The 21,183-nt window shown below is 41.4% G+C and overlaps 1 pseudogene; it reads right to left on the bottom strand.

Moving 5' to 3' along the window:
* Window positions 1–1,738: 1,738 nt before the first annotated feature.
* Window positions 1,739–21,183, bottom strand: part of LOC105945040 — a 46,987-nt pseudogene continuing 27,542 nt past the window's right edge.

Here is a 21,183-nt window from a genome sequence, read left to right as displayed (position 1 = left end):
ACCAATTGTGGGCTACAAGTGGGCCTACATCTATTAAACTCACTCTAAAAAATAATGGTTATCACATTTATCTGGTGCTAACTTTACTTTCTGTCAGGGAATCTGCTTCTCATTTTCAGATAGATGCAGATCCTAAGGAGAGAACCACCTCATCATACCTCAAAAGGGCCCCAGCTGAAACTAAGAATAACTGAAGAAAACATGCAAGAGTGCTGTTTTCTTGGTGAACCAGGTACCAGCACAATGGTGAAGGAGATAGACACAGAGAAGACTCAACTCCTACCAAACCAGATATCCAGAGACACAGAAATTCCTAAGATCTCAACACTGAAGCAGACCTCAAATGAACCCAACATGGCTGAGGGAAAATTGTGGAAGAGGGAGCAGAAAAAATGTCAGAGCCACACATTGGGTCATGATACACAGAGACATTTCCTCCTACCTAAAACTGATGGCTAACCCCACAATGCATGACCCACATACCCCAACAAGGAAGGTCCCTGTGGAGAGGGGAGGATAGGGAAGAGGCTAACAATGGTACCAACTTGACTGTGTTCACTGAGTACAAAAAAATAAATAAATAAAACTATTCTGCACAAGGACACAAATAAGTTCCTAGGACCTGCAGCTGATTCAGTCTGTCTTAGTATCCTCTTTATAAGTTTGAACCCCATCCAGACTCAGTGTTTCGTCCTTCATCCCATGGGAAGACTGCTGCCCCTCACTGTGCCGCTCAATAGAGTCCGTCTGTAGAGATTAGGCCCTGTGTTCTCTCTTGCTTTTCTTTTACACTTTCCTTACATTTGGTGCCATGACTTGGATTGGAGCCCTTCAGGGCTTTCAGGCAGTATGCCCTCTCTTTCTCTTTCTCTCTCCTCCTCTCTACCTCCCTGCCAACATTTCAGTCCCTGAGGAGCACAGACACTCACCACACTCACTACTCTGAACTAAATAGCCACCTGTGACCTGAAATCTCCAGTCTTGCCAGCCTGATACCTGGGGGCTTCTTCCTTTTCTGCTTTTCACCCTCTCACATCAGACTTCTGAACTCCAGAAAAGAGGCCATCACTGTGTGATCTGCTGCATCCACACCCTGATCAAATTACAGCTCCAGGACAAGGTATTCATTCTTGGTCTGTGGCAGAAGTGCCCCGTCTCAGATCTGAGAAACCCTGGGAGTTTCTGACTTTTAAGTCTGTGGATGATCAGAAACTTCAGGAGCCTCCCGTGTATTGATCCACCAGACACCCCAAGCATTATGAGTGTGGGTGTGCTCCTCCTAATCCTGGGTTTTGTTTGCCCTCCCTAAGACTGGGAATCATCCCTGGTGGCAGGGTTTACCACTCAAAACAAATCCTTGTCCTCCAAAATGGGCTCTAAATTATCTGTTTCAAAAGACACTCCAGTGGCATGTCTCCAGGCTAATTTAAAGGAGCTCAAAGTTCCTGAGCTCCTGCCTGGCAAATTACTCCAACTCTCTATTCAAATTTGGCCACAATATTCTCTAGACAATGGCCGACATTGGCCTGAATTTGGTACTTTGGATCTCAACATTTTCATTGGTCTTAGTAACTTTTTCCAAGGACACAGCAAGTGGTACATGTGGTTCCCTCTCCTGCCCCTCCTTAAACTCTATCTCTCACACTGCCTTGACTTGCCAGGGTCTCCCTCTCACACCAAATTCAAGCCATCTCACTAAATCAAATACAAACCCTGCCTTCTCAAAGGACCTCTGTCTTTACTGGGCCTCTTTAACTTCTTCTGCATATGGGTACCTAATTTCTCTCTCCTTGCTTTTTCCCTTTCCTGCCAGAGAAAAACCTGCAAGGGAGGCAGGACAATCACAGTAAACCAGTAACTGCCTCACAGCTAGATAAAATAAACAAAGACAGGCACCTAGTGAGGTCCTTGCCTGTGGCTAATGGCTAATAGAAAAAAAGAAATGTCAATTTTAAAATTCAAACTAAAGACAGCTATTGCCCTAATGTTATGGTGGCTGCTTGTCCCAAGCCCAAACAGATCCCATGAAGATTCTGGTATCCACCCTATCTCTCTCTCCTTTCATCATGATAAATTGCTTGAAAATTCCAACTCCCCTGGGCTCTCAAAACACCCAGGTGGTTGGAACAAATATCCAACAGCCAGATAGAACAAATCACCTGCCCTGCCTCCAACTATAGAGAGGCCATTTGCCATATCCACTTCATCTTTAGCCCTAAGAGTAGTGAATAGCCTCCATCCATTTGTCTTCATAGCCTAGGAAAACAGACTCAGCTCCCTTGTCTTGTACTCAGAGGACTTCCTTGGGGCCCTCCAGTCAGAATACCTGCTTGCATTCTGAACTCCCTGTTCTTCTCCAGGAGGAAGTCTCTGACCTCTGTCTTCAGATCAGGGACTCCTGATCATCAAAAAGATGCTCCAGCACTTCTCACCACTCTATGGGTTCCCAAATTTCCAAAACTCCACTGACCTTCCTGCTGGGTTGTCTCCTGACCAATCTTAAAACTCTTGGCCTAAAAGGAGACATAAAGTCCAAATGCCTTATATTTACTACAGTATGGTTTGGCCACAAAAGAAATTGGACAGTAATTCCCTTTGACTGAAAATGACACATTTGGCTTCCAAATTCTTCAAGATCTTGATAACTTCATAACCTGGATTGGCAACTGGCTCTATTCTTCTACTCCTGATCTCTGCTCTCTCAGTTCTGCTCTCTGACCCAGGGCCTCCTGGGGAAACAACCTTCCTTCCACCCTATTAAACAGTTCCTATTAGTGACCCACCTTTCCTTAGCCCAAGAAGATGGCCAAAAACCCTCCTTTACTGTGCCACTACTAATGACAATCTTTTTCTCTGTCTCTCTCTCAGTGTAATCCTAAACTGCAGATAAGTTTGCTTAACCTGTTTCTGTTCAAAGTACAGCTATAAAACTGGCCTTTGAGAATGGTCTCCAGCCCATTCTCCAGATTTCACTGGTTTCCTTGTGCCTCTTGTTCTACCTTGAAGATTTCTAACATGATTTGCTTTCCTAGAGATTTCCACCTATAATCAACAACCACATGGTGAGATGGGAACTCTTTTCCCTTCCTGTGTGGGCCTTCCTTTACCCATCATAAATAATGGCCACATAGATTGTTCTTTATGGCTCCAGATAGAATCAACAGGGTTTGCTCATCAAGTCCATGCATTCCCAGAGGTAAAAGTGTGTCCTTAGTTAAGGTGTTTTCAATTAAGATAAAATGGATTCACATAAAAAGTTGTTTCTCTGTACTTCTCTCACCTTAATTTTTTATCTAATTCAAACTTAACTCTCTGTAATAAGTTGGTAAATTTATTTATAGTGCCTTGCCTTATATTGAGATAAAAATTGGTGTTAGAATCAGAGAGCCAAAGCCTCAGAGGCCCCCAACACCTCAGCACTGAAGCAGACCAAAAATGAACCCAACATGGCTCAGGGAAATCTTGCGGAAGAGGGGGCGGAAAGAATGTCAGAGTTACATGTTGGGTCATGATTTGCAGAGACATTTTTCATACCAATAACTGGGGGCTAACTCCACAATGCATGACCCATTTTCATTAACAAGGAGGGTCTAATGGGAGGGGGTAGATCACAGATGAGCCTAAATAATGGTACCAAACTGCCTGTATTTACTGAAAAGAAAACTAATAAATTAAATTAAAAAAAAAATTGGTGTTAGAAAATGTAAAGGCCCCTGACCCTAAGTTGTGTCCTGTATTGTGATAGACTTTTGTATTGGTAATATTCCATACTGCAAAGTCTTTTGTACTGACACTGTAGTTTTTGTACTGTTACAATACTATACTTTTGTTTTACAGCTTCTGATCTGTACTGAAAATCATCTTGTGTTTCTTCTTACAAGATTGATATAAATGACCTTTTGGACCTTTACCGTTCCACTAGTTCACCTCAGAGGGCCCTATAGCAGATTAACTCCACCTATCTGGATCCCTTTTGATGGTTCTCCAAGGCCTAAAAGTCAACAGGAATAGACATTCCCCCCTTTCACCATCCCACTATTGAAGGAATACCATATATTTAATTTCTATTTTTTATTTTCTATTATTTAGTTTCTAGCTTATATTAGTTTAGATGGAATATAATCAATGTATTATAAGAAATGGAAACGTACCTAGGACTTTCAGTGAAATGATAGATGTTGCACTTTCCTCCTCTGAAATTGCAGCAGGGGAGATTACTCTGATGGTAGCTAACAAGAATTCTGTGACTCTAAACCTGACCTCTTTGGACAAGATATAACTACCTTATCTCAGAAGACAGCTGTCTGTACTTAATCTTATTTGGCAGAACCCTACAGTTATGGATGTAAATCTCTCCCCTCTCTAAGCATGGAAGAATTCAGACAAAGAACTGTAAAAGTTATATAAGTCCAGCACAATTTCAGTCCAGGGCCTCTGTCAAGTTTTTGGCATTAGCCAGCAGAGTTCTGTGCATGAACAAAGACTCTCTCCCTTTCTCTGAAGTGGATTTTGCCTGACTATTCTCATTGACTTATTAATTCCAATAACTTAGCTGGTGCATTGGCCAGGAAACTGAGTCATGAGAGTCTTGCATGCAAATTCTCGGCTGTTTGAGCCACTTGCACAGGCAGCCAAGCTGCTGTGGGGGATGGAGTCTCCAAGTAGTTTGGAAAGTGCACTACCTGATGGTTTCCAGGGCCCAAACTTGGATCAGAGCATTTCCCTCCCAAGGCACCTGAGCTCCCCACTAGAGTTGGAGAAGATGGGCAGAGCCACCAGACAAACGGCCTAGGAACATCCTAAGAGGGGCCAGAAATCATGCTGTGATAGAGCTTGATCAGCTCTAGGGTCATTCCGAGAAGACCCCATGTGTATATGGGGTCAAAACAGTGGCTAACAGGGGGATCCATGCATATTCAGAGCTGAGAGAGGGCTCCATGTATATTCGGAGCTGAGAAGATTGCTTCATGTGTACACAGAGCTGACAGGACTTCTCCATGTGTATTCAGAGCTGAGGACCGCTCCATGTGTATCCAGAGCTGAGGACTGCTCCATGTGTATTCAGTGCTGAGGACTGCTTCATGTGTATTCAGAGCTGATGGGACTGCTGCATATGTATTTAGAACTGATGGGCTGCTGCATGTGTACTCGGAGTTGACAGGGTTTCTCTATGTGTTTCTTGAGCTGACAGGACTGTTGTGTGTTATTTGTGGTTGTTCCATGTGTGTTTGGAGCTCAGTGGAGGCTCTATGTGTATTCAGTGTTGAAAGTTAAAGCTATACAGAGACCCAACAGATGGACATTAAGAGCCATTTACATAGTGACAGCCATGGAATTCCTGTAAAGAGGGGAGGGAACTGTAATTTAACCTCTATGTGAATGCATGAGTGAATGGGTGACTCAGCCCACTTGTATTCTGAGTTTGAATTTGTAGTCATATGGCTGGGCATCTTTAAGATCTCCACTAAGACCACAGGATTCTAATGTGCTTGTTCTGCAGTACCTTGGCAAGTGGCATAAGGTCTCATGGTGGGATTGGAATAGTATCCAATCACAAGTCACATGTTGAACCTACTATGGCCAAGTGCTGCCAAAGTTCCTCTGGCATACCACCATATGAGCATCTGAATGTCTTACTTATGAGGTGGCAACCCCATCTTGTGTCTGTCATGCGTCACTGAAACCAGGAAGAAACACAAGAAGGGGAGGCCTTAATGTAAGCCTCTTAATGTGTGTGTGCATGTGAATGTGTATGAGAGTCCTGAACCCATGAGTATAAGGGTGAGGGGGGAAGTGCTATAATGTCTCCTGGTGTGGTGGTGGTGGTGGTTTGTGTGTGTGTGTGTGTGTGTGTCAGTGTCTGAGGCTATGAACAACTTTTGCCCAGGGTTTCTGCCCCCTGAGCAGAGCCAGGAAAGGCCTGAGATCTCAGGCTGAGGCCTGGTGGACTTAGGAGCCTATGAATGGCACAAAGTGTGAGCCCTATTCTTGAGTCTCTTGAGAAGGGTACTGGGAGTCTGGCTTTGGCACAGCTGTGCCAATGCTACTGTGTTCCTGGGCCCCTGGTTCTTACTATTTCCCCAGTGCTGGAAGTTGATCTAAAAAGTTGGGTGCTAGGGTGGATCCCAAGCTATTACAGGTTTCCTTACAGATTCAAAGGGGACTTCTTATAGAACTGTAAAAGTTGTAGCTGTTTTAGTACCTTTGTCTCCCTTGCCCTATACAAATGGACAATGGGAGTGCTGGGAGAAGGAGGCAGACTGTAATGCAGGTCTCACTAGGGGATTTATGCTATCTCACTCTGCTCCTCAGTGGTGAGGGTCCATCAGAAGTTAAACACTAAGTCTGTGGTTGTGGCAGGGGGTCATTGAAGCTTCTGGGTTGCCAGAACAGTCCAAGATGAGAGAGAATGGAGATAAAATTAAACTTCTGGCTACTTACTTTTCCTTGGGAGTGGATAATGGAAAAATATAAATTCTTTCCCTTTTGTTTACTAATTGCCTGTTGAGAGGGGATTAAATATGTTGTCCGGGTGGTCTGATAACTCCAAGATCAAATCTGGCTATCTGTGAACTTGTAAGTTTTATGGTTCAAAAGAATTTTTTCCATGGAGGTCAGTGATCCATAAATCCTTCAGTTATGTTGAAGTCTTATGATAAGGTGGTAAGGAGTATTTTGAGACATTGTTCCCCCACAGAGAATGACTGATGCATTCATGACCCCACTAAGTAAATAAAGGGAGAAAGACTGAAAAAGGTAAATAAACAGACATGGATGTTCAGAAGACTTGAGAGGAAAATAAAATTCTATCTAACCTCAGCCACACTAAGGCTGATTAGAAAAGGGAAATAGTTAAAAAATTTACAACTGGGAAATATGTGTTTAAGAGATTCTTTTTCCTTTTAATGTAGTTTCCTTTTGTCCTGAAAGAACATAAGCTTATTTTAATTAAAGATACATGGACAAAAGGCCATCTTGAATCTGCCAAGTATGGTACCTTTCTTTGTTATTTGCTATTAAATCATTTTAAAGGTACCAAGTATCCTAACTGGTTTTATAAATTTAAAAAACTGTGAGAATTATAACCCATAACAACAGATGTCTCAGTTAGTCACAGAGATGCCAGGTTGCATACAGAAAGACAGTAAATTGATGATTCTAGGGGGGAAATACAGGCCAAGATTATTAGGCTCTGGACAGACAGTAATCAATTCTCCTTAACTTCTGAAGATGAAGTTCTAATACTATAGGTGTAGCTCTTAGGAACATCAGTTTTAGTTCATTTTTGTATACTGAACAAGCACAGAAATCACTCTTCAGAAAAAGGGTGTGTAGAAGACCATGAAATCCACTCTGAGGCAAAGATGAAATATTTTATTTGGGAAAAGCACGAGTTTCCAGGGCTGACTCACAAGAGAGGAGCACAACCAACCTGAGTTTTCAGGCAGTGGGATTTACAGGGCTTTTTTAGTTGGGAGAAGATTAGGAAGGAAAAAGAACTCGTTTGTTAAATTGAATAGAAAAGTTCCTTTAGGGGAAATCATTATATTAGCCATTTAAAATAGCTAGGGTGTGACACCAGAACAGTAACCATGTGACTTATGAGATAAAGTGGCAGGAAACCATGACCTGGGGGTATTGTTAGGCAAGGGAGGGATAATGGCTGGCAGTTTCTTGAGGAATGTGGCTAATCCACTTCATTATGCCTCTGTCACCATTCATGGTGATTCCATCTTGGGAGCCTGTCCTGACCTAACATTCCATCCTTTTGTTAATGATAAGGGATGAAGGTAATTTCTCTTTTGTAGTGTCTTCATGCTGACCATAAGGGTGATGAGTTCTTTTGGAAGAAGCTGAACAATGTGGTCAATGGGTCTCCTTTCAGGGCAGGTGATGAGGAAGCCATTCCTTAGTGTCTAGAAGGTTGTAGGAGATACAGGAGGGATAGGTCAGTAAAAATTGGTAAGTACCCATGGAGAGGAGTTTCTGGTAGTGGGAGAAGGTTGTTTAACAGAAAGGGACACCCATATATGAGTTCAAAGGTGCTAAGGAAGGAGGAGGCCAGAGGAGTAACTCTGATTCAGACTAAGGCAAGTGAGAGTAGCTGGGGCCAGGATAGGTGAAGTTCAGAAGTCAGTTTATACAGGTGAGTTTCAAAAATAGAATTTGTTCTTTAAGCCTACGGGGAGAGAGGACAGTGAGTTGTTGCCCAAAAGTGAACTTATATGCCTCTTGGGCCAGAAGAGCAGCTGCAGCAAGAGCATGTAAGCATGGTCACCAGCCCCAGACAGCAGATTCTATTTGTTTAGAAAGATAAGCTACAGAGGCTATGGATGAACCCTTCACATGGCCCAGAACTCCCAATGTCATACCCCCTTTTTCGGTGGCATAAAGAAGAAAAGGCCACTGAAGGTCTGGAAGTGTAAGGGCTGGAGCTTCCAAGAGGGCATCACACAGGCGGGAGAAGGCAGCATCTGTTAGGGTCTAGGGGTTCATGAAGGTCTCCCTTAGCTTTGTTGTAAAGGGGCTTTGCCAGGAGAGCAAAGTTTGGAATCCACATTCTAAGGAACCCAGCAAAGCAAAGAGAGGATTTTTTTTTTCTTTAGAGATAGGCAGGGAGAGGGAGAGAAGAAGTCTATGATGAGTTTTCATGAGGTGGGGGTAAGGAGAAAACCCAGGTACCTAAATTGGGTTAAAGAAAGTTGGACTTCTGTGGGGGAGGGAACTCAGTATCTCTTAGATCTGAGAAACTTAAGAAGTTTGTTGGTATGTAGTTTAGAGAGATAAAGAGAGGGTGAGAAGAGCAAAAGATCATCTACATATTGTAAAAGTGTACTAGGCAACAGATCAAGGACAAAAGGCCAGTGGAAAGAGCTTGACAAAATAAGATGGGGCTGTCTCTAAATCCCTGGGGAAGGACAGTCCAGGTAAGTTGAGAGGTAGTATGAGTATCAGAGTTCTTACAGGTGAAAGCAAAGAGATCGTAAGAATCAGGGTGAAGGGAGATGGAAAAGAAGGTATCTTTGAGGCCAAGAACTGAAAAATGTACAGTGGAAGAGGGGATATGAGAGAGGAGAGTATGGAGGTTGGGGACTCCTGTATGAATGGGCATAACAGTAGCATTGACTAGGTACAAGTCTTGGACTAAGTGGCAGGTCCTGTCAGGTTTGATAACAGGCAAGATCAGAGTACTGCAAGGGGAATGAGTGTGGCAAAGGAGGCCAGCTTGGAGTAAGCAAGAAATAATGGGTTTGAGTCCTTGGTGATGTTTAAGTGAGATTGGGTATTGAAGACAGCAGGGAAAAGACATGGGGTCTTTTAGTCTGTTAAGGACAGGCATGTGGTAAGTGCTGGCGAGGAGCTTTGTCACACCCTGGGATCAACCTTGGAGACGGGGGGGGGGGGGGGAACTTGGATCATTTGTAAGGGAGGGGTTGGTGTGAGGAGTAAAAGAGTGTGAGCAGTACGTCAGAGAGAGAGAGTTTTTGGATAAGATCTCAACCTAGGAGGGGAATGGGACAAGAGGGTATTATGAGAAATGAATGGGACAGTGGAGTGCCTCAGACTACACAGGATGGGGGGGGTGATGTGTGGGGTGTGGGATGGGCTGTCAATATCCAACACAGAGATCTGTGAGGGAAAAGCCTTACCAGAATAAGATGGCAGGACTGACCAACTGGCCCTACATATCTGTAACAAATGAGACAGGCCTTCCTGCCAGCTGGACTGTTATCCTGGGCTCCTCCATCATGATATAAAAGTGTTGGTAGAGGCCAAGATTCCAGGGCACCATCAGTCTTCAGCTGCCAGGCCCAGATCAGCGATTGGTTCTCGTGGGAGACAAGGCTGCCCTACCTTGTAGAGGCAAAGAAGGACAGCTGACCTTCCATTGTCCAGCAAGTCCACAGTAAGGACAGGGTCCTGGCGACAGGCACAGGTTACAGCAGGCTCTTTCCCAATGACTGCTGTAGCCACACTTGAAGCAGGGTACTGATGGCAAGTGTTGCAGCTCCATTGTCTTCTTTGGAGGGGGCCTCAGAGCCACAGCCAGGAACTGGAACTGTTGTCTGTCTCTGGCCACCCTCTCAGTCTATTCCTGGTCCTCTCTGTTATTAAAATCTTTAGGGCTGGAGAGATGACTTAGCGGTTAGGCCTGTGAAGCCTAAGGACCCCGGTTGGAGGCTCCATTCCCCAGGACCCATGTTAGCCAGATGCACAAGAAGGCACATGCGTCTGGAGTTAGTTTGCAGTGGCTGGAGGCCCTGGCGTGCCCATTCTCTCTCTCTCTCTCTCTATATATATATATATATATATAGATAGATATATAGATATATAGATATATAGATATATAGATATATAGATATATAGATATATAGATATATAGATATATAGATATATAGATATATAGATATATAGATATATAGATATATAGATATATAGATATATAGATATATAGATATATAGATATATAGATATATAGATATATATCTGTTGCTCTCAAATAAATAAATAAATAATGAACAAAAAAATATTTTTTTAACTTTAAATACCAGGTGAAGGAGATCTCCCTGAGGGGTTTGAGGGCCCTTTTTTAAGCAGTTAAGTTTTGTTTTGTTTTGTTTTGTTTTTTTCCCTGATGTCAGGGGCAGATTGGGACAAGAGTGGGTATTGAGAACTATCATGCCCTCTTGGGAATCAGAGTTGAGGTGAGTGCCTCAGTTAGGCATCCCATAAACTCAGCTGAGTTTTTATTGGGCCTCTGGGTAAGTGTCTGGAGTTTGTCAAAATTGACAAACTGATAGGATGTCTTTTGGAGGCTAGCCAGGAGACAAAGAACCATCCTATTACAGACCACCTATCCGAGGGAGTTAGTGGGAGCATGGTATTCTCAGCCAGAGTTTTCCCTGCAGACACCAAGCATTCCTAATGAGAAAGTGTTATCTGTTAAGTGAGTCTCATTAGCATGGGCCTGAGCAGCCACCATATGTGTTCTCATTTATCAGGAGTGAGAGAGGAGGAAAGAACTACAAAGAGATCATGTCAGGTTAGGTCATAGGCCTGGGTGAGGTAGCGAAACTCTTTGCTATAGCATGTTTGGATAAGTAGAGAAAGACCCTAGACGTTTCTCAATCTTGGATAAATCAGACATGGAAAAAGGAACATGAATGTGAATTTTTTCAGCACCTACAACCTCACATAAAGGGTATATTCCACCCTGGTGAGAATGAGTATGCTGGGCAGTAGGGGAAAGAGGAGGACAGGAATGGGAAATGGTGGTGGCAGGGACAAAGAGATGGAACAGGAGGCAGATGAAAGGAGGGAGGATGGATTTGGCACCAGGCAGGGGGTTAGGAGAGGCCGAGGAAGCTAGAGGACCTGGAGGCCAGGTCATCTATGGTATCCAGGTGAAAAGCAGAGAGTGAAAATGAGTGTAAGGGAGGGGATAAATTAGAGTGCCTTCCTGAGACCTTGGCTAGAAAGTCCTGGTGAGAACAGCAGGTAGAGCAGAGAGAAGGCCATGCATGCAAAGTGAAGTCTTTGAATATAGGGTATTTTGGACCATCAGCCTGTACATTGGCAGTTATTTTTTTTTTTTTTGAACAGCTTAATCCACTTTTATTTATTTTTTCTGTATAAAGTCCATATGTGGTAGTGACAGCTGGAGCTTGGGTCCTCTGCACTGAGACTCTGGTGTGGGTATTCACAAGATGGTCAGTGGATTCCTGGTAGGGAGACTTGGTGAACACAGTCTCTTTCCAGAGATCAGGGGTCAGATAGCTGTAAGTCTTAAAGATGGTGTCAAAAGTGGCCTTAGCAAAATTGCCCAGGGTGACAGTGCAGCCCCTGGCTGAAGTGTAGCAGCCATCATTACCAGCCATCATCATCAGCTTCTTAGGCACGAAGGCAGAGACAATACCAGTGCCCCTGGGGGCAGGGATAAGGCATACCAGCACAGAACCACATCAGCCTGTCACTTTACAGGGGACTGTGTGGGGCTTGCCGATCTTGTTCCCCAGGTAGCCTCTCTGGACAGGCACAATGGAGAGCTTGGCCAAGATGATGGCTCCTCAGATGCCAGTGGCTACCTCCTTAGAGCCCTTGACACCCAGACCAACATGACCATTGTAGTCCCCAATGGCGACAAAAGCCTTGAACCTGGTCTGCTGGCCAGTGTGAGTCTACTTTTGCACTGGCATGATCTTCAAAACCTCATCCTTAAGAGACGTGCCCAAGAAGAAGTCAATAATCTCAGACTCCTTGATGGGCAGGGAGAACAGATAGATCTCCTCCAGGACTTGATCTTCATGTTCTTGACCAGGCATCCCAGCTTGGTGACAGGGATCCACTCCTTGTCTTCAGCTTTGCCTCCATGAGCCCTGTAGCCTTGGCCCTGACCACAGCCATACGCATGACCGCGGCTGCTACCAAAACCTCCACGGAAGCCACCGAGGCCTCCCAGGCCTGGCCCCTAGGTCATCCGGGCCCTCACACTGCACCAGCATCATCCACCATTTGGTGTTTTCCCAGGGAAGAAGCTGTTGGCAGTTTTTCAAATCAGAGAGAATTTGGAAATCAAAAGTACCATGTTCAGGCCATTTGGACCCATTGTCCACCTTATGTCATGGCCAGGCAGAGTTGCAAAGAAAGATCAGATGATGAGATTTGGTATTGTCCAAGAGCCATAGTAGAAATTGCTTTAGCCCATGGAAGCATGAGAGTTTAGTAAAAGGGCTAGTGAAAGGAGACAAAGGAAAAGGCAAACAATGGTGAAAGAAAGGAGCTAGGGCTTAAACTGGGTTTACACAAAACACCAATATGCCCCCCTGGCCTGTTAGGGTGAACAGAGCTTGCACTTCCCACGTGGGCAGAGGCTGTACAGATTGTAACTGCTGGCTGTTTAGCCTGTTAGTGGGTAAGGCGGGAAACTGTGCTCTTGATGGAGTAGTGGCTGGCAGTGAAAGATGAGCCCTCAGGAGGAGGAGGGAGAGGAGAGAGTGTCCCAAGATGGTTCCACCAAACCAAAAGGTGCCTCTTAGGGTATGGTAGGACAGAAAGTGAGAGACCTGAGGTGTTGAGAGTGCATCTTTCTTGAGACCTGGGGTTGGAGCACAAAAGTAGGAAAGGGGGTGTAGCCTGTCATGAAGGCATGGCTTCCAAGAGGAGAGTTTAAATCTGAGACCAGGCCAACTGAGAAGGTCACTTACTGAGAAGGAGAGAGGAGAGGAAGAAGGGAAGAAGGGTGAAACCAAATTATGGTGGGTGTGAAAACTGGTACCATGCAGAGATGTTCCAAAGCCTTCAGAGGGTTAGTGCCAGCTCAATAGTCTGGTCAGGGGAAAGGAGGTCTGGTTGCCCAAGAGGGCAAATGGAAGCCTCCTATCTGAGTCATGGCACCAGATGTAAGGTTTGGGAGTGACCAAGACCACACAAAGCACTTTAAGGAAAAGATGAAAGCTTTTATTCAAGAAAAGCATGAGCTGCCAGGGCTGATTCATAAGAGAGGAGCACAGCCAACATGAATTTTTAGGTAGTGGGCTTTATAGGGCTTTTTTGGTTACTGAGGAAGGAAAAAGAACTCATTTGTCAAGTTGAATAGAAAGGTTCCTTTGAACAGACCAGAAATCTTAACCTCTTTGTTGATAGAGGATCTGGTTGTTATAACACCTACTCTTGCATAAATACTCGGTGCTGTTGTTGATTGAATGTGTACGGTGTTTATTAAATTTTAGAATCTACCTGTATTTTGTTCCACTCAGCCTACTTGTATACTCCCATAGCAGGCAAACTCAACCCCTAGGAACACTTTTCTAGACACTCTGAGAGTGTTCAGAGCCACACCTAACATCTTAATCTCCTACACTGAAGATATATAACATTAGATCAATTAATACAGCTAAGAATACCCAGCAAACTAGAAAATACAAGCATTAACTTAACCCAAGATGCAAATATATATATATTTTTTAACCCAAGAAACACCAAATATCAAGACAATATAAATCCACCCAAAAGTATTAATGCATCACAGATGACCTCCAGTGAGAACAAGTTGGAGGAAATGGCTGAGAAAGATTTCAAAATAATGATGGTAAATATGTTCAAAGAAGTCAAAGAACAGGGCTGGAGAGATGGCTTAGTGGTTAAGCTTGCTTGTGAAGCCTAAGGACCCTGGTTCAAGGTCCAATTCTCCAGGGCCCAATTAGCCAGATGCACAAGGGGGCACAGGTGTCTGCAGTTGTTTCCAGTGGCAGGAGGCCCTGGCGTGCCCATTCCCTCTCTCTCTCTTGCTCTCTCTCTCTCTCTCTGTTGCTCTCAAATAAATATTAGAATAAAATAAATAAAAATTAGAAAAAAACAGAAGTTAAAGAACAAATCAAAGGAATCAAAGAGGAAATCAAAGGAATCAAAGAAGATGCAGGACACAATTTCATGAAATTAAGAAGGCAATGCAAGACATAAATAAGGAAATAGAAATAATAAAGAAAAACCAGTCAGATTTACTAGCAATGAAGAACACAGTTAATGAAATAAAAAAACTCTGTAGAAAATCTCACCAGTAGAATGGATGAAGGAGAGGACAGAATATTTAAGCTAGAAGACCAGGTGGCAGATCTAATACAGTCCAACAAAGAGAAAGACAAACTTATAGAAAAGTATGAATGGGAATTTCAAGATATTTGGGACACTATGAAAAGATCAAATATAAGAATTCAGGGCATATTGGAGAAGAATCTCACTCCAAAGGCATAGTAGGTAACTTCAACAAAATCATAGAAGAAAATTCCCCCAAATTGGGAAACAGGTGCCAATTCAGATACAGGAAGCCTTTAGAACACCAGCCAGACAAAATCTGGAAAGAACCTCTCCTCACCATATTATAATCAAACTACCAAACACACAATCCAAAAAAAATACTGAAAGCAGTCAGAGAGAAAAATCAGGTTACCTACAACGGCAAACCCATCAGGATTACAGCAGATTATGCAACACAAACTCTAAAAGCCAGAAGGGCTTGGAGTGATGTATTCCAAGTTCTGAAAGATAACAATAGTCAACCAAGGTTACTTTATCCTGCAAAGCTATCCAATCAAATAGACGGAGAAATAAGGACATTCCATGACAAAATCAGGCTAAAGGAGTATTTGAAGACAAAACCAGCTCTACAGAAAATACTTGAAAGAAACCTCCATGCTGAACAGAAGGAAAAGCACACATATAAGGAACCTAGAAAAAACAAGCAATACTAAAATACTAATTAACACAAGAGAGCAAAGGTAGACCTGGAACCACAAAAAAAAAAAAAAAAAAAAAAGGTAAACATAAATACATACCTTTCAATAACATCACTTAATATCAACAGCCTCAATGCCCCAACGAAAATACATAGGTTTGCAGACTGGGTTAAAAAGCAGGATCTCACAATTTGTTGTCTCCAAGAAACTCACCTTTCTACAAAAGATGGACATTATCTTAGGGTGAAAGGTTGAAAAATGAGTTTCAAGCAAATGAGCCCAGAAAACAAGCAGGGGTTGCTATCCTAATATGTGGCAAGGTAGACTTCAGTCCAACATTAGTCAAGAAAGATAAGGAAGGTCACTTTATATTGATTAAGGGCACACTCCAACAGGAGGACATTACAATCCTAAGCATATATGCACTTAACATGGGGGCACCCAAATTCATCAAACACTATTAGAACTAAGGTCACAGATAACACCAAACACAGTGGTAGTGGGTGACTTCAACACCCCACTCTCATCAATTGACAGGTCATCCCCAAAAAAAATAAACAGAGAGGAATCTGGACTAAATGAGGTAATAGAAGGAATGGACCTAACAGATATCTACAGGACATTTCATCCAAATGCTGCTGAATATACATTCTTTTCAGCAGCACTTGGAACATTCTCTAAAATAGACCATATGTTAGGAAAGAAAGCAAATCTTAACCAATATAGGAAAACCGAAATAATTCCTTGCATTCTATCTGACCACAATGGAATCAAACTACAAATCAATAGCAAGAAAGGCTATAGAGCATACACAAAATCATGGAAACTAAACAATACACTATTAAATGATGAATGGGTCAATGAAGAAATCAAGATGGAAATATGAAAAAAATTATAGTCAAACGATAATGAGAACACAACATACCAAAATCTCTGGGACACAATGAAGGCAGTTCTAAGAGGTAAATTTATAGCCTTAAGTGCCTATATTAAGAAATTAGAAAGGTCACAAGTAAACGACCTAATGCTTCACCTTAAAGCCTTGGAAAAAGAAGAACAAGGCACACCAAAAATCAGTTGACGAAAAGAAATAATAAAGATTAGGGCAGAAATTAATGAAATAGAAACACTGTTGGTGGGAAAGCAATCTGGTCCAGCCATTGTGGAAATCAGTGTGGAGGTTCCTAAGACAGATAAAAATTGATCTACCATATGACCCAGCTATAGCACTCCTAGGCACCTAAGGACTCATCTCATTTCCTTAGAAGTATGTGCTCTACCATGTTTATTGCTGCCCAATTTACAATAGATGGGAAATGGAACCAGCCTAGATGTCCCTCAACTGATGAGTGGATAATGAAGATGTGGCACATTTATACAATGGAGTTCTACTCAGCGGTAAAGAAAAATGAAGTTATGAAATTTGCAGAAAAATGGATGGACCTGGAAAGTATTATACTAAGTGAGGTAACCCAGGCCCAGAAAGCCAAGCGCCACATGTTCTCTCTCATATGTGGATCCTAGCTACAGATGACTGGGCTTCTGCGTGAGAATGAAAATACTTAGTAGAGAGGCCAGTAAGTTAAAAAGGAGACATAAAGGGTAGAGAAAAGAAGGGAGGAGGATACTTAATAGGTTGATATTGTATATATGTAATTACAATGATTGTAATGGGGAAGTAATATGATGGAGAATGGAATTTCAAATGGGAAAGTGTGAGGGTGGGGAGGGAGGGAATTACCATGGGATATATTTTATAATCATGGAAAATGTTAATAAAAATTAAAAAAAAAAAGCAATCCAAAGAATTAATGAAACAAAGAGTTGGTTCTTTGAAAGGATAAACCCTTAGCAAATCTAACCAAAAGAAAGAGAGAAGAGACACAAATTAATTAAATTAGAGATCAAAAATGTCACATCACAGCTGGGCGTGGGGGCACACCCCTTTAATCCCAGCACTTGGGAGGCAGAGGTAGGAGGATTGCCATGAGTTCAAGGCAACTCTGAGATGTCAGAGTTAATTCCAGGTCAGCCTGGACCAGAGTGAGACCCTACCTCAAAAAACCAAAAAAATAAAAAATAAAAAAAAAGGTCACATCACAATAGATGCCACAGAAATTCAAAAAACCATAGGGACATACTATAAAAGTATATACTCCACAAAGTATGAAAATCTGAAAGTAATGGATGATTTCCTTGATTTATATGATCTACCTAAATTAAATCAAGATAAGACTAATCACTTAAATAGACCTATAACAAGCATGGAGATCTGAAGAGTTATCAAAAATCTCCCAACTAAAAATGCCCAGGTCCAGATGGATTCACTGCTGAATTTAGCAGACCTTCAAGGAAGAGCTAACACCATTGCATCTTAAGCTTTTCCATGAAATAGAAAAAAGAAGGAATTCTACCAAACTCCTTCTATGAAGCCAGCATCACCTTGATACCAAAACCAGACAAAGATAGAACCAAAAAAGAAAATTACAGACCAATCTCCCTCATGAACATAGATGCAAAAATTCTCAACAAAATACTGGCAAACACAATACAAGAATATATCAGACATATCATTCACCCTGACCAAGTAGGCTTTATCACAGAGATGCAGGGATAGTTCAACATACGCAAATCTATAAATGTAATACATTACATAAACGGGTTGAAGGACAAAAATCACATGATTATCTCATTAGACGCAGAGAAAGCATTTGACAAAATCCAACATCTCTTCATGATAAAAGTCCTACAGAGACTGGGAATAGAAGGAACATATCTCAATATAATAAAGGCTATTTCTGACAAGCCTACAGCCAACATATTACTAAATCGGAAATAACTGGAAGCTTTTCCACTAAAATCAGGAAAAATACAAGGGTGTCCACTGTCCCCACTTTTATTTAATATAGTTTTGGAAGTCTTAGCCATAGCAATAAGGCAAGAGACACACATAAAAGGGATAAAATTGGAAAGGAAGAAATCAAGTTATCATTATTTGCAGATGACATGATTCTAAATATAAAGGACCCTAAAGACTCTACTAGCAAGCTGTTAGAGCTGATCAAAACCTACAGCAATGTAGCAGGATACAAAATAAATACACTGAAATCAGTAGCCTTCATATATGCTAACAACAAACACACAGAGGATAAAATCAGAGAATCACTCCCATTCACAATTGCATCAAAAAAAATAAAGTACCTTGGAATAAACATAACCAAGGAAGTAAATAATCTATACAATGAGAACTTTAAAACACTCAAGCAAGAAATTGCAGAAGAAACTAGAAAGTGGAGAAACATCCCTTGTTCCTGTATTGGAAGAATCAATATTGTGAAAATGGCAATCTTACCTAAAGCAATCTACACATTTAATGCAATCCCTATCAAAATTCCAAAGGTTTTCTTCATGGAAATAGAAAAAACAATCCAAAAATTCATTTGGAATCACAAAAAACCTCGAATATCTAAAATAATACTGAGCAACAAAAAAGAGGCTGGTGGTACCTGATTTTACCCTATACTACAGAGCCATAGTAACAAAAACAGCATGGTACTGGCACAAAAACAGACATGTAGATCAGTGGAACAGAATAGAGGACCCAGATGTAAGCCCAAGTAGCTATAGCCACCTGATATTTGATAAAAATGCCAAAAATACTCATTGGAGAAGAGACAGCCTCTTCAGCAAATGGTGTTTTGAAAACTGGATATATATCTGCAGAAGGATGAAAATAGATTCTTCTCTCTCGCCATGCACAAGAATTAAGTCAAAATGGATTAAAGACCTTAACATCAGACCTGAAACTCTGAAACTGCTAGAGGAAAAAGTAGGGGAAACCCTTCAACATATTGGTCTTGGCAAAGACTTTCTGAATACAACCCCAATTGCTCAGGCAATAAAACCACAGATTAACCACTGGGACCTCATGAAATTACAAAGATTTTGCACCGCAAAGGACACAGTGAAAAAAGCAAAGAGGCAACCTACAGAATGGGAAGAAATCTTTGCCACCTATATATCTGATAAAAGATTAATATCTAGGATATACAAAGAACTCAAAAAGTTAAATAATAAGGAATCAAACAAGCCAATCAAAAAAATGGACTATGGAGCTAAATAGAGAGTTCTCAAAGGAAGAAATACAAATGGCATATAAGCATCTAAAAAAATGTTCTACGTCACTATTCATCAGGGAAATGCAGATTAAAACTACATTGAGATTCCATCTCTCTCCTGTCAGATTGGCCACCATCATGAAAACATATGATCATAAATGTTGGCGGGGATGTGGAAAAAAAGGAACCCTTCTGCACTGCTGGTGGGAATGCAATCTGGTCCAGCCATTGTGGAAAACAGTGTGGAGGTTCCTAAAACAGCTAGAGATTGATCTACCATATGACCCAGCTATAGCACTCCTAGGCATATATCCAAAGGACTCATCTCATTTCCTTAGAAGTACGTGCTCAACCATGTTTATTGCTGCTCAATTTATAATAGCTGGGAAAAGGAACCAGCCTAGATGTCCCTCAACTGATGAGTGGATAATGATGATGTGGCACATTTATACAATAGAGTTCTACTCAGTGGTAAAGAAAAATGAAGTTATGAAATTTGCAGAAAAATGGGTGGACCTGGAAAGGATTATACTAAGTGAGGTAACCCAGATCCAGAAAGCCAAGCGCCACATGTTCTCTCTCATATGTGGATCCTAGCTACAGATGACTGGGCTGCGTGAGAATGAAAATACTTAGTAGCAGAGGCCGTTAAGTTAAAAAGGAGACATAAAGGGTAGAGAAAGGAAGGGAGGAGGATCCTGATATTGATATTGTATATATGTAATTACAATGAATGTAATGGGGAGGTAATATGATGGAGAATGGAATTTCAAATGGGAAAGTGTGGGGGTGGGGCGGGAGGGAATTACCATGGTATATATTTTATAATCATGGAAAATGTTAATAAAAATTTTAAAAAAAGAAAATAAAAAAAATCAAAAGTAATAATAAACTAAGAAATCAGCTAAAAAAAAAAAAAAAGAAAAGAAAAAAGAAGGAATTCTACCAAACTCCTTCTATGAAGCCAGCATCACCTTGATACCAAAAAAGAAAATTACAGACCAATCTCCCTCATGAACATAGATGCAAAAATTCTCAACAAAATACTGGCAAACACAGTACAAGAATATATCAGACATATCATTCACCCTGACCAAGTAGGCTTTATCCCAGAGTTGCAGGGATGGTTCAATGTATGCAAATCTATAAATGGAATACATTATATAAATGGATTGAAGGACAAAAATCACATGATCATCTCATTAGACGCAGAGAAAGCATTTGACAAAATTCAACATCCCTTCATGATAAAAGTCCTACAGAGACTGGGAATAGAAGGAATATATCTCAATATAATAAAGGCTATTTCTGACAAGCCTACAGCCAACATATTACTAAATGGGGAAAAACTGGAAGCTTTTCCACTAAAATCAGGAAGAAGACAAGGCTATCCACTGTCCCCACTTTTATTTAATATAGTTCTGGAAGTCTTAGCCATAACAATAAGGCAAGAGACACACATAAAATGGATACAAATTGGAAAGGAAGAGATCAAGTTATTCTTATTTGTGGATGAATCTATATATAAATGACCCTAAAGACTCTACTAGCAAACTGTTAGAGCTGATAAAAACCTACAGCCACGTAGCAGGATACAAAATAAATATACAGAAATCAATAGCCTTCATATATACAATGACAAACACACAGAGGAAGAAATCAGAGAATCACTCCCATTCACAATTTCATCAAAAAAAATAATAAAGTACCTTGGAATATACCTACCCAAGGAAATAAAGAATCTCTACAATGAGAACTTTAAAACATTCAAGTGAGAAATTGTAGAAGACACTAGGAAGTGGAAAAATATCCCTTGTTCCTGGATTGGAAGA

This window comes from Jaculus jaculus, chromosome 8 (assembly GCF_020740685.1).
Source record: "Jaculus jaculus isolate mJacJac1 chromosome 8, mJacJac1.mat.Y.cur, whole genome shotgun sequence".
Taxonomy (NCBI): Eukaryota; Metazoa; Chordata; class Mammalia; order Rodentia; family Dipodidae; genus Jaculus; species Jaculus jaculus.
Note: the sequence above shows the minus strand (reverse complement) of the source record. Positions and strands in the feature narration are given on the sequence as shown.